This window comes from Onychostoma macrolepis, chromosome 21 (genome assembly GCF_012432095.1).
Source record: "Onychostoma macrolepis isolate SWU-2019 chromosome 21, ASM1243209v1, whole genome shotgun sequence".
Taxonomy (NCBI): Eukaryota; Metazoa; Chordata; class Actinopteri; order Cypriniformes; family Cyprinidae; genus Onychostoma; species Onychostoma macrolepis.
The window spans coordinates 27,221,091-27,233,409 of NC_081175.1; the positions used below are offsets into that span (position 1 = coordinate 27,221,091).

The following is a 12,319-nucleotide window of genomic DNA, read 5'->3' on the forward strand; positions in this document are numbered from 1 at the left end:
AGTTAATCTGGATTACACACATTAGGTAATGTAGTCTGACTACTTTTAGATTATTATTGAGTACCATATTGATGGGGGGGGGGGGATATATAAATATATATGTGAGCCTGGACCACAAAACCAGTCTTTGGGGTATATTTGTAGCAATAGCCAAAAATACATTGTATGGGTCAAAATTATCGATTTTTCTTTTATGCCAAAAATCATTAGGATATTAAGTAAAGATCATGTTCCATGAAGATATTTTGTAAATTTCTTATCGTAAATGTATCAAAACCTAATTTTTGATTAGTAATATGCATTGCTAAGAACTTCATTTGGACAACTTTAAAGTGATTTTCTCAGTATTCTGATTTTTTTACATCCTCAGATTCCAGATTTTCAAATAGTTGTATCTCAGCTAAATATTGTCCGATCCTAACAAACCATACATCAATGGAAAGCTTATTTATTCCGCTTTCAGATTATGTATAAATCTCAATTTTTTTTAAATTGACACTTAAGACTGGTTTTGCCATCCATGGTCATATATATACTTTGTTGTCAGTATCATGAATGCATTATATATGTAGTTGTATACAACTATATAATATCACAATGTTTTGTATATTGTCATGATATGAAAACATGCTTTGTTGTTGTTTCACATTAGAAACGAGCAGAAGGGAGAATACTTTGTTTTTGGTTAATTGGATACTGCATGTCCTTCTCAACCTGTTGACTTCACTTTTCTCTTGAAAAAAATTGATGTTAATAATCTTGTAATGACTCCTGCCCCCTCCAGGACGATTATAGAACATCAGTCTAAAGCTTTACCAAACTACTGTGCAATATGCGTTAATATGCTGAAAAACTATAGTAAATGTGATCATAAACACCTGGTTTAATGTTACGCAAAGCTCCTCAGATGAGAGAAACAAACATATTTCTATCGAAATGTATAAGAAATGCTGTTGTGCAAGCATCTAATTTTGATTGTTTTCTAATTGTTTTATGTATAATTTAATTTTATATACATTTTAAACACTAAGAGACGGTAAAGACAAAAAATCAGTATAAAACCATTCAGATGAGGTGAGTGAGGTAACATGAGGTGAGTGAGTGAGGTAAGATGAGGGACATAAATCATAAAGGTTTCGTCCTCTAGAGGGCGCGCGGTTTCGGTGATTCATATCTTGGGTCGTTTTATTAAACTTTTTGCGAACATTTGAACACAAAAATGTGTAATCGTTTATATCTATTAACTAAAAATATTAGTATCTCACATACAGATAAAACCCCGAAAAGAAATCTCTAAAAAACGTGAAACATCCTGTAATCTGATTGAATCAGACACAGCAGCGTTGAGAAAAGTAACAGGCGTCACGTGATAATCAGTTCCGCTTCATCTGGGGTCTAAACAATAATTCACACCTGAATAATTACATCGAGAAACTTTAATAGCGATTGACTTGGAATATACACAGTAATATGCGCAAACAAAATAATAATTATTTATACCAGGACTAAAGCGATTACTTTTTTCTCTCAGTAGAGGGCGATACTTCACCACTACTCAAAATACCTGAAAGGCGTATTTAGATCAAAACTGTCTAATTTTACTTTTACATTCATTTTACTGAGATTATCCATTCAGTTGTTTCTTTTACACTCACCCAGTTGAGAACAGACATTTAAAAAAAAATTACAAATTACTAAAATAACTATTATATATATTTTTTGTATCCATTAAGCATAAAAATGACTTGCACGCACAGTAAGTATTCCATTATTTATGTGAAACCCCCTCCATTATAGATACCAGGATAAAAACAACAGCAAAAGCAGAAATTTCCCCTCATGATTTGACTGTAAAATGAGTCACACCTTTCTTACCTGCGCGGTCACGTGATCGCTGAGGAATGAGCTGCAGTCTTGAAGTGTGTCCGTTCAAAGAGGAAAAAAGACAGCCTTCATCCCAGTGTGTGTATAATGGGTTTGTAGGAGTAAAGCTTCTTCTCGTCGGACCAGTTTTTCCAGTCTGATTGAGACACGGAGAGAACAGCTCTTTCACACTGACACGGAGCGAATATGGACCAATAAAACACATAAAACAGCTTCAGAGGAGTCACACAAGTCGATTTGAGAACGGTAAGTCATGTTTGGCTTTTAAAAGACGCTTTTAAGGGGTTTGTGTTGTTGTTAAAGGTGTTGTTGGATGTGTGTCTCACCTGAGTTCCTCTACCTGTGCGTTTTTTGATGGAGAAACTCCACAGTCCTCCTCATCTGCGAGTTTGTGAAGATTTACTCCGGATTTATCTTTAGAACATGCGTTTAAACGCTCAGAAATGCTCTTCAATGATTCTTAGATTAGGTATAAAACCTTTTTTTATATTATTATTAAGAAACATGCTTCTCCGTGGCTCTTTGGAGGTTAAACAAATGGGCTACTTGTTGCTTCATTAGGTTCTTGAGATCAGCATATGAAGCTTTTAAACAAACCTTTATTTTAGTTTTTGTGGCTGTGTGTGGAGAGTCATTTAATATCTTATTTTTCTTATGCATGCCAGTGCGAATTATAAACAAAACTTCAGTTTTTGCTTGACTTGTGCACTATATTTACTATTTACTGTGCCTGATCATGCATGAAATGGCTTGTCAAACATACTTGAAATGTCCACTATGAAAACATTACTTTTGTTTGAGGTTTCTGAGACCACAGCTATTAGATTTTACATGCAATTGCACATATTTAAACCTAAAAAGAACCCCTCAAAGCAGGCTATTATTTGTTTGTACACGTGTTGGGCACTTTTGGGCCCCGAATGTAAAGTGAATTTTTGCAGAATGTGAGGTTTTTGAGTCTATGGGAGCAATAACACCTTCATCTGTCCTGCAGTCAGAAAGCAGAGCTCTTGTTTTTCTCAAAAGTTCTGTGACATTCATGGCGGAGGTGTTCATTTCATGTCTTATTTTAATGTCATGTGTTGATGTCAAGTCAGAGAGGCAGGTGTTATGCATCTAAAATTGCTAAATGAATGTAATTTTTAAAACATCATAATGCTTGAAATGAAATTTTGAAGTAGGCCTACAAATATTTCAATATTTCTACTTCAAATTTTCATGTTTATGTGTTACTTGCCATTTCGTTGTAAAAAGTTTCGGTTTTAATGTGTACGTTGGGCCGTTGAAAAACAGCTGTTTTTATATCTGAGGCAGTCGTGTGTAAATGTACAAGAAGCAGACTGTAGTTAGTCTGAATGAGTGAATGAATGGTGGGTGTAAAGCAGCACCGGTGGGTTTCTTCTCTCTGATGAATGAATGGTGCTGGACGTGTTTGGACTTGATTGCTGTTGTTCCTCTTCTGAAATGCATACTGTTCTGCTGTATGTGGGTTAAATTTAACCGCCTCTGTTCTGTAAAGGGCCGTATTACTCACAGAACTGGTTTCTTCTGTGTCCAGAAGGACCGCAAACATTGTGAAACGGAGAGGGTGCGGTTTCTAGTGCTTTCTCTTTGAATTGCAATTTCAATCTGCGGGTTAGTTTTGGAGGCGTAGCAGATAAACACACCTGGCCATTTAACAAGTCGTTTACATTTATGCATTTGACAGATGCTTTTACACAAAGCCATTTACTTTGGATTTAAGGTATACATGTAATCAGTTCATGCATTTTCTGGGAATTAAACCCATGATTTTGGTATTGCCAGCATCATGAGCTACTGTTTAAACTGCAGTAATTGTCATTTTTATATGTCAGAATGGTAAATATATTGGTAGATGACCTGTTTTCACATGCATCAAACAGTATTTTTTTTATGGCTGATAACCAGTATGATGCTAAGATTTGTTATATTGTTGGTTATGTTATATAATATAGAAATGTTATTTTATTACAGCCATTAGCTAACCCATATAATGGTGATAGTTTTTATAAAATGTTTGATACATGTAGAGATACTAGAGTAATATTTTGAGTAATATATTAAATTAGTTTTAAATGTATTTTTCTTGTTTTCATTTAAAAAAAAAAAGAAGAAAATTCATTTTCTTTTCTTTTTTGGTCTTTTATTATTTTTAATGTCTGTATTTTTTTAATACATTTTTATTTTAGTTTCTAATATAATATAGTTTATTATAATGCGTATAATAATATAATAAAATAATATAAAATAATGTAATTGTGATTTTGTATACTTCAAGTAAATATAGAATCAGAACACAGATGTATAACTAATAGCAATGTTATTTTAGTATCATAGAGATTAGTGTTGTCACGGTACCAAAATTTCAGTATTCGGTACTGATACCAGTCAAAATCCACGGTTCTCGGTACCAATTTCGGTACCACATGCTAATTAAAAAAAACACACTATTTTTAATAAAGTCAAACAAAAATAAAAATGTACAAAAATCAATGCCATTCTTTATACTTTATTTAAATTGTGTTTCAAGTTTTTCCGCAAGTAATAAAAGTATGAAAAACAGTAAAGAAGTTTCACCCAAATTTAATTTGTCTTTTAATTAATTAAATTTAAACACATTGTATTGTTTTGGTAAATAAAGGGGATTTACTATTAAAATTAAACTATGGAAGAAATATTGTGACTTCTTTAAAAAAATAAAAAATAAATTTAAAAAAATTATATATATGTAAAATTATATTTCTGGCACAATGTCTTTAAGATGAACTTTTATTTTGACGGGTTGCCGTGAATACCTTTACATTTCTGTGTAGCTATATGATATGACGCTGGTTTTACTCAATGAAACGGTAAAATGCTCGCGAGGGGACTCTCAGAGCAGTTCTGTAGATGTTGTTTATGTATTTATGTCCTCATTGAGACGGCAGATGATGAATCACCGCGAGCATCAGGCGCGCTTCAGTGTATGTAGTAAAAAAAAGAAAAAACCGCGCGTCTCTGCCATTCATTCACTCACACAGAGACTCGCAGAACATGCGGGATTCATATTTGAATCGACTTTTGCGGCTTAATATTTACAGATACTAGTCCACGTCGCGATTTGATTTAAGTGCAATGACCTACTTTTGATTAATTCATCCAAACTTTGACAAACTCCGTGACATTTCGTGCTAAACTGTAAATTCCGTTTTTATAACTGGATTCCGAGATTCCGTCCGCGTTTTCTGCATCGCGGAAATCATCGGGCCGTACGCGTCAAGAACCGGGTTGACCGGGTACTCGGTACCACCGGTACTTAAAAAAACCTGGTACCGTGACGTTTTCACTTTTTCAGTACCGACTTGGTACCGAAGTACCGGGTCTTTTGACAACACTAATAGAGATATTATTACATTTTTTAGCAATAACATTTCAGTAAGTTTTTATATTAATAATCCTCATTTTCATTTCACTTTTACTTAGTATTTGTATTTTTTTTTTTTTTTGAGTTTTTAGTTTTAAATTATACTATTTCAACTAACAATTTAAAAAAAGTTTTTAGTCACCAATCATAACCCTGCACCATAGTACTTTAAAAAGAGTTTGCATAAAATACTTGATTTGTTCTTCAAGGCGTTCTGTGATTTTAAATATTTTTGTATAATGATTGCTATACTTAATTATGTGTTCATCTTGTTGATAGAACGATTGTTTCTATGTGATGGCCTGATTTTCCTAGCAGAAGCATTAAGTGAATCTATCTATAAGATGATAAACTCAGATCAATATGTTTTGTGCATTTATGTATTTATTTATACAGTAGTTGTATTGTAAAAAAGGGTGATGATACAAGACCCCTCCACTTTATTTTGCGGCAGTAGTAACTCACAGATCCAGACCAGTGCTGCGTTAAATGACGTGATCAGGTGTGATTCTTGAATTCCCTGCAGTTAATTTGTAGGTTAAATGTGCATGATTGAAACCACTCCAGACGTAGTTTAGTTAGCTGTGAGTTCAACATCAAGTGCATGGTTAATGCATGATGAGTTATCCGTCCCGGAAGACCCCTGCACATCTCCACCATCTCCTGTTTCTGCTCTCCTCTAGTCTTTCTCTAATGGAGGATACTGTTACCCATAGAGCTCTAGCAGCACGAGAGGCCAAACACATGTAGTGGAGTGTAACACGACTCAGTTGTGTTCTGTAAGCAGATGTGGGAAAAGTTCACCTCTGTGGAGTGTTGCTAAACAGTGTGCTTTAGAAGAAGAAGACAGACTTGTGTTTATATATATATATATATATATATGTGTATGTATATGTATTTTAAGTCCTCTGTTTACTTTCTTTATGCATGTTCCTGATCATATAATACACAATTCATCCATGCATGTTATTGTGAAGTCTTTTCACCATTCAATCAATTTTGTGTCAATATCAATATCAAGTCCCACGCTACATTTTTTAAATTGCACTGAATAAAAATGTTTAGAAACAGTTTTCTCTCAAAAATTGCTAGTAAAATAGTAACATATTAAATGTGAAATTTTAAAGTTAGAATTTTCATTGCTCATTAATTGATCAAATTATATAGATTTGTAAATGCCTGATGCTAATGTCTGTGTATAGAAAACAAGGTGAATGATAGAGTTTAGTTGCAAAATTGCTAAAATTTGTTGCACGCTTTTTCTCAGAATTCACTCAAGAATTCGGATCATTTTCGTGACCCAAGGTGAGCTAAAACTCGATAAAAAATTTTTTTGTAAATAAAACAGACATCGCGTATATTTTGCAAGAAAATACAATTTCAGTCTTTCTACTTCAAAATTTCATGTTTAATTTAATGTTACTACTTGCTGTTTCTTTGTAATAAATTTACCAGCAATTTTTGTGTGAAATTGTTTCTGCACTAATTGCTTTTCAGTGTTTGTTTACTAATTATACTGCAGTACTGCATAAGACATTTACGAATAAAGCACTGCTTTCATCCCATGTGTTCAAGAGAACAAAATCTTCACTTCCTGCAAAACTGCTGCTAAATATCAGTAATAAAATAATAACAAAATGTTGAAGCCTGTTCTGCATCCAGAAATGTATTCGTTAAATGTGCTTCTGTCATAGTTTTTTTTTTTTTCACATTTATATTTTATGCACATTTCAAATATTTTATGCATGTCTTGGAATTTCCATCCAGCATTTTTTGTGTGTGCAGTATACCATATTTTACCTAAAAATATGTGGATGGAAAAATGGATAATGTTATTTGTAATTTAAAATATGTTAACAAGGAGATAAGAGCTGTACAGCAAAATATACAAATATTTCAAGTAAAATTCTTGGTTCTATATATTACAAATCAATTGCTGTGATAATTAATAGATGTAATAAACTTTTATTTAAAAATATACTTATCTAAAACTTTACTGTGATTAAACGCACACTTTCGGAAGAGCATGTAACACGTCGCATGGCTTTAAGAAGAGTGACTCTTACTTTCCCAAGATGCCTTGTGCAAATCAGTTTTGCAATTCACTGGATTCAAATTCTCACCCATTTGCTTTACAAGTCAGGAAATTCAAATCCTGGAGCCGTGGCCTTCCAGTTCTGGTGAGCGATTTGCTTGTGTTGTGTTGGAGGGAGAGAAGATTTTACTAGTGCAACCTGAACAGAAACATGAGTGAGACTCTCAAAAACACATTTGACCTGAACGCGTCATCGTGTGCATTCAAATATACACAGAATAGTCACTGAAATAAACAATCCAGAAGGTATTTGGTGAGGAATATTTTGTCTGAGAACCAGGAACATTTTCTTAATTTACTCCGCATTTAATCTGTCTGGAGGAATATTAAAAAGTTCTTATTTGCAATGTTTCTAAAGCTTAAAATTCACCACCTCGCGTTACCACACTGCTTTGCAATATGATTCATGCATGCATGCATGCACCAATGCATCTAGCAAAACTTATTTCTTTAAAGTGGATCGTCCTGTCAGAACACCCATCATCACCACGTTCATGAAGATCTGACAGAAAAGTCTTGTATCGGATCGAGCCCTTGGCATGTTTACAGCTCTGCTGCTTTCTTAGACAAATATAAAACTGAGTCTATACTGATGAGTGACTGTTAACGGAGAAACGTGGAGCAGAACAAAGCTTCATTTGATTAAGATTAAGACCATTTAAAGACCTACGGTTGTACTTTAAATAACCATGCGCTGAAAAAAACGAACAAAAAGGTGCCATTTTCAACCAAAAAGAGAAGACGAGTGACCAGATCAAATGCAAGTAGATATTGGAAGCATATAATCATTCATCAGTTTTGATGAATGAACAGGTGATACCTGTTTTGAAGCCACTGACTCAAAACACACAGCTTTGTTCGTGCTGGTCCAGTTAATGTTCACACACTTTCAAGAGGAAGCAAACTTTATAAATGTGATTGGCTGTTTCAACCAAAAAGCGAGACTATTATTTATACACTTTCCATATTGAATGAATACTGAATTTGTGTAATGTATTTATAAAACCATGTGACAGTTTACACAGGACTAGATTTTTGAACAATTTAGCCAAATTTGTTCTGCCTGGGCTTCATTAATGAAGTCAATTATGTAATGTTGAGAAAAGAAAAAACTAAAAAACATGACATTTTAAAAGTAGAAAAAAGTGTTTTGTTTTTTTCCATTTCTCATCAAGTGGTCTATTTATATGAATTTGTAAATGCCGGACACTAATGTCAATATCTAGAAAACAAGGTGTTTAGTGCAAAATTGCTGAAATTAAATCTCAGGGTTTGCACAAGAATTTAGATCATTATATATTAGCATTAGCATTGTTGGAAAATGTTTTAGAAATGACCCAAGGAAGAGCTAATACCCTATAAAACATGATTTAAAAAAAAAAATAAAGCAGACATTATTGCATATATTTTGCAAGAAAATACAATTTCAGTCTTTCTACTTCAAAATTTCATGTTTCAATTTTACTCCTTGCTGTTTCTTTGTAACTGATTGTGAATTTACTAGCTATATATATATATATATATATATATATATATATATATATATATATATATATATATATATATATAGAGAGAGAGAGAATATAAGTACTGTATGTATAAGTATTAGTAAAGATCTTATAGTATAGCTGAATGATATGTGCACAAAATTGCTGAATTCAATTGAACACTTGTTTATTTTATTATTTTAATTTATTTAATTTTAATTAGGTATTTAGTTATTAGGTTATGCCAATCTCAATGAAAAATCCTTTTAATCTCCATAGTAACTCAAGAATTCTATACAGCCTGGAATGGTTATTGAAGACAGTTTTGTTGAATTGGAAATTTAAAAACTGTCTTGTGGACTTTGTATGTAGAGCGTATGGTGTGTCCTAACCACTTCCCTAACCACCTTTATGGTGAACGTCTTTTTGAATTATTTATTAAATGACACTAAAACATCTCTTCCGCACTGTTTTCATGCATATAAACGAGGAAAAATAAGGGTGTATGCATCTCTGTCGGTTTTGTGAGATGTTTGCAGAAGCTGCCTCTTCTCTCCTCTCAGGTTGCACAACAGCAGGTGAATGTGATCCCAAAGGGATCCATGTGTTTTCTCCTTCCCCTTTTTTTTTCGAACCCTTCCCCCATGTGAAAGGGTTTCCATAGCACGGCCCGGGGCGAGACTTTAAACCCGTTTCCCGAGACCTGCTCGTATTCACATTACTGCAGACGCTCTGTGTAGAAGTGAACGGTTGTTTAGTCTGTTGAATGGGAATCTTTGTTCTCGTCATCATAGAGCGGAGAGCATGTGATGACGTGTGTGATTGTACGTTCGTTTGCGCTGTAGATCAGGATTGTTGGATAGTGTCATTCACGGAACAGGGAAGAGTTGTACTTGATAAGGTTTTGGTGACTGTTTTTTTCCCATTTGAACACCACCAACACACAAACCCATAGATACAGCTAACAGGTGGTTTGCAATTCAAAAGCGTGTGTTTAAAACCGAAGACTCTTATTATAGCATTCCAGAGATACTTGACATCGGAATGTTGACATGTGTTGAGAACCGGTTTATTATATACAGTGAACGCTAAACACTTAACTCATTAACACAGGCTGTTGTTCACAGACAAAAGCAGATGTTTGAGCTGTGGTGGAGTGGATGGCTGAAGGGTTTGAGTGTGTGTTGAGTATAAGGTTCTCACCGAGCGTGTTGTTCAGGTCGCGCCAGACTGAAGTATGCTGTAGTGCTCATACTACTGCTGCTAGAAATAGATTCAAAGGTCAAACACGTCAGCTGTAAATCTTTCCATCCATCCGTCCATCGTTCCATCCTTCTGTCTGTCTGTCGTTCTATCTGTTGTTCTATCGTTCTGTCTATTGTTCTATCATTCTATCTATTGTTCTGTTATGTCGTTCTATCATTCTATCTATCATTCTATCGTTATGTCGTTCTATCTGTCGCTCTATCTATCTATCTATCTATCTATCTATCTATCTATCTATCTATCTATCTATCTATCTATCTATCTATCATCTATCTATCTATCTATCTATCTATCTATCTATCTATCTATCTATCGCTCTATCGCTCTATCGCTCTATCGTTCTATCGTTCTATCGTTCTATCGTTCTATCATTTGGTATATTGTCCTATCGTTCCATCCATCCATTGATCTGTTGTTCTGTCAATCTATCCATCGTTCTATCTGTCTGTCGTTCTGTTGTTCTATCTGTCGTACTACCATATGTATAAATATGAATAAATTTTCAAAACAGAAGATTTTACATTATTCATTGTTTAGACTGTTGGATCTGAGGTGGATTGGCAATATGGCAAAACAGACACAGTTATCAGGTTATGCTGATCTCACAATGTCATTAAAAAATCATCGTCTTGTGCATGTCTTTACCTGTAACGTAAAATCAAGATCCTTTTAATCTCCATTTAGCAACTCTAAACGGCTACAAATGAATCTGAAAACTATTGAAAAACCTATTGACTGAAACCATGTTAATGTAAGCTGTGGCTCCTTAAGAAAAGTGGGATGAAAATCTCTGATCCGGTTGAGAGTTTCTTCAGTGGTTCTCTCAGACCTCAGCTTTTCATTGCTAAAAATGTCACCTCCCGTGGAATTACGTCACATACGCAAAGCGAGCCGTGGGTAAACATGGGTGTGTGTTTTGCATGCTGTGTTTCTTTCTCTTTCCGGGTGTGTGCTCTGTTACGCTCCTCACACAGCTCTGCGGCAGCATCCTGCTGGAGTGTGTGTTATTTCAGCGCTGTGGGCCATGTTTAATAAAAGTGATGCTCGCTAGTTTGAATCCTGCTCTGCTGTTTGATTAGTCCAAAACATGCCACTTCCTTCTGGTTTCATGTAATATTAAACCAAGGAAAGGTGTTGGGTTTTTGTTGTTGGTAAATGTGTTAAGCAATATGGCATGTGATGAAAAGGAGGACATATTTAAATATTTACAGAGGGATTCTTCCCCGCTGAACTTTTCCAAATTAATCTCTTATCAAACAATGACCTTAGCAGGCCGGTCTCGGTGTAGATGCTTCAGAAATGCTTGAGCGCTCAGCCGGATCACGAACACCTCAGGTTTCCATAAGATCAGAGGAGGATCATCCTGTGATTGTGGCGAGATTTGCAAAAGAAACTCATCCATCATTAAATCAAAATTGACCTTCTGGCTGTTTACTATAGACTGTTTACTTTCTTAAACCATGCTTCTGGTCTTATTGTGAATTATTCATCAGTGCATGTTATTGCAATGAAACCTATGTTTGACTTAATCATCTTTTTATCAAAATGTAGTGACTTTTGCTGCCTCTGAAACAACCAAATCCTCATTTATTTCCCCCCAATGCTCCAATCAAAGTCATATCAAGACAACTGTTACCATCTAATTAATTTCCGGTGAAATTTAGAAATTATATATATATATATATATATATATATATATATATATATATATATATATATATATATATATATATATATATATATATATATATATATATATATATATATAATTATTATTTTTCTTTTTTTCTTTCAGGATCATGTTTCACTCAGAAATGCATGACATTACAGATGTAAAACAGGTTGTGAATGCTGTTGACTTTGAAGACGCCCTTCTAAATATATAAATATATATCATTCCTACAACATATGGTAAAATATGTTAAATATTTCTTGAATACATGCAGTGTCAGTGACTTTGGATGCATAAATATAAATGGATTGCAGTAACAAAAAAAAATGCTGTAGAATTGACTTTGAAACCAGTTTTTGCTCAGAAATTGCGAGTAGATTTCACACATAATTACAAAGAAGTGGCAGGTAACACATTGAATTAAACATTTATTATTTTATTTACTTAAACTCGAAAGGTGTTTTTTTTTTTTTTTTTTTTTTTTTTACAGT

At 33.9% G+C, this 12,319-nt stretch overlaps 1 protein-coding gene across 1 annotated transcript in view; it reads left to right on the top strand.

Moving 5' to 3' along the window:
- The first annotated feature begins 1,857 nt into the window (after positions 1 to 1,857).
- The window catches only part of atp8b1 (ATPase phospholipid transporting 8B1), a 42,131-nt gene continuing 31,669 nt past the window's right edge, over positions 1,858 to 12,319 (top strand). Inside the window, exon 1 of the mRNA XM_058759214.1 lies at positions 1,858 to 2,130. The gene's annotated coding sequence lies outside the window, so the exon portion shown is untranslated. The remainder of the gene's footprint in view (positions 2,131 to 12,319) is intronic.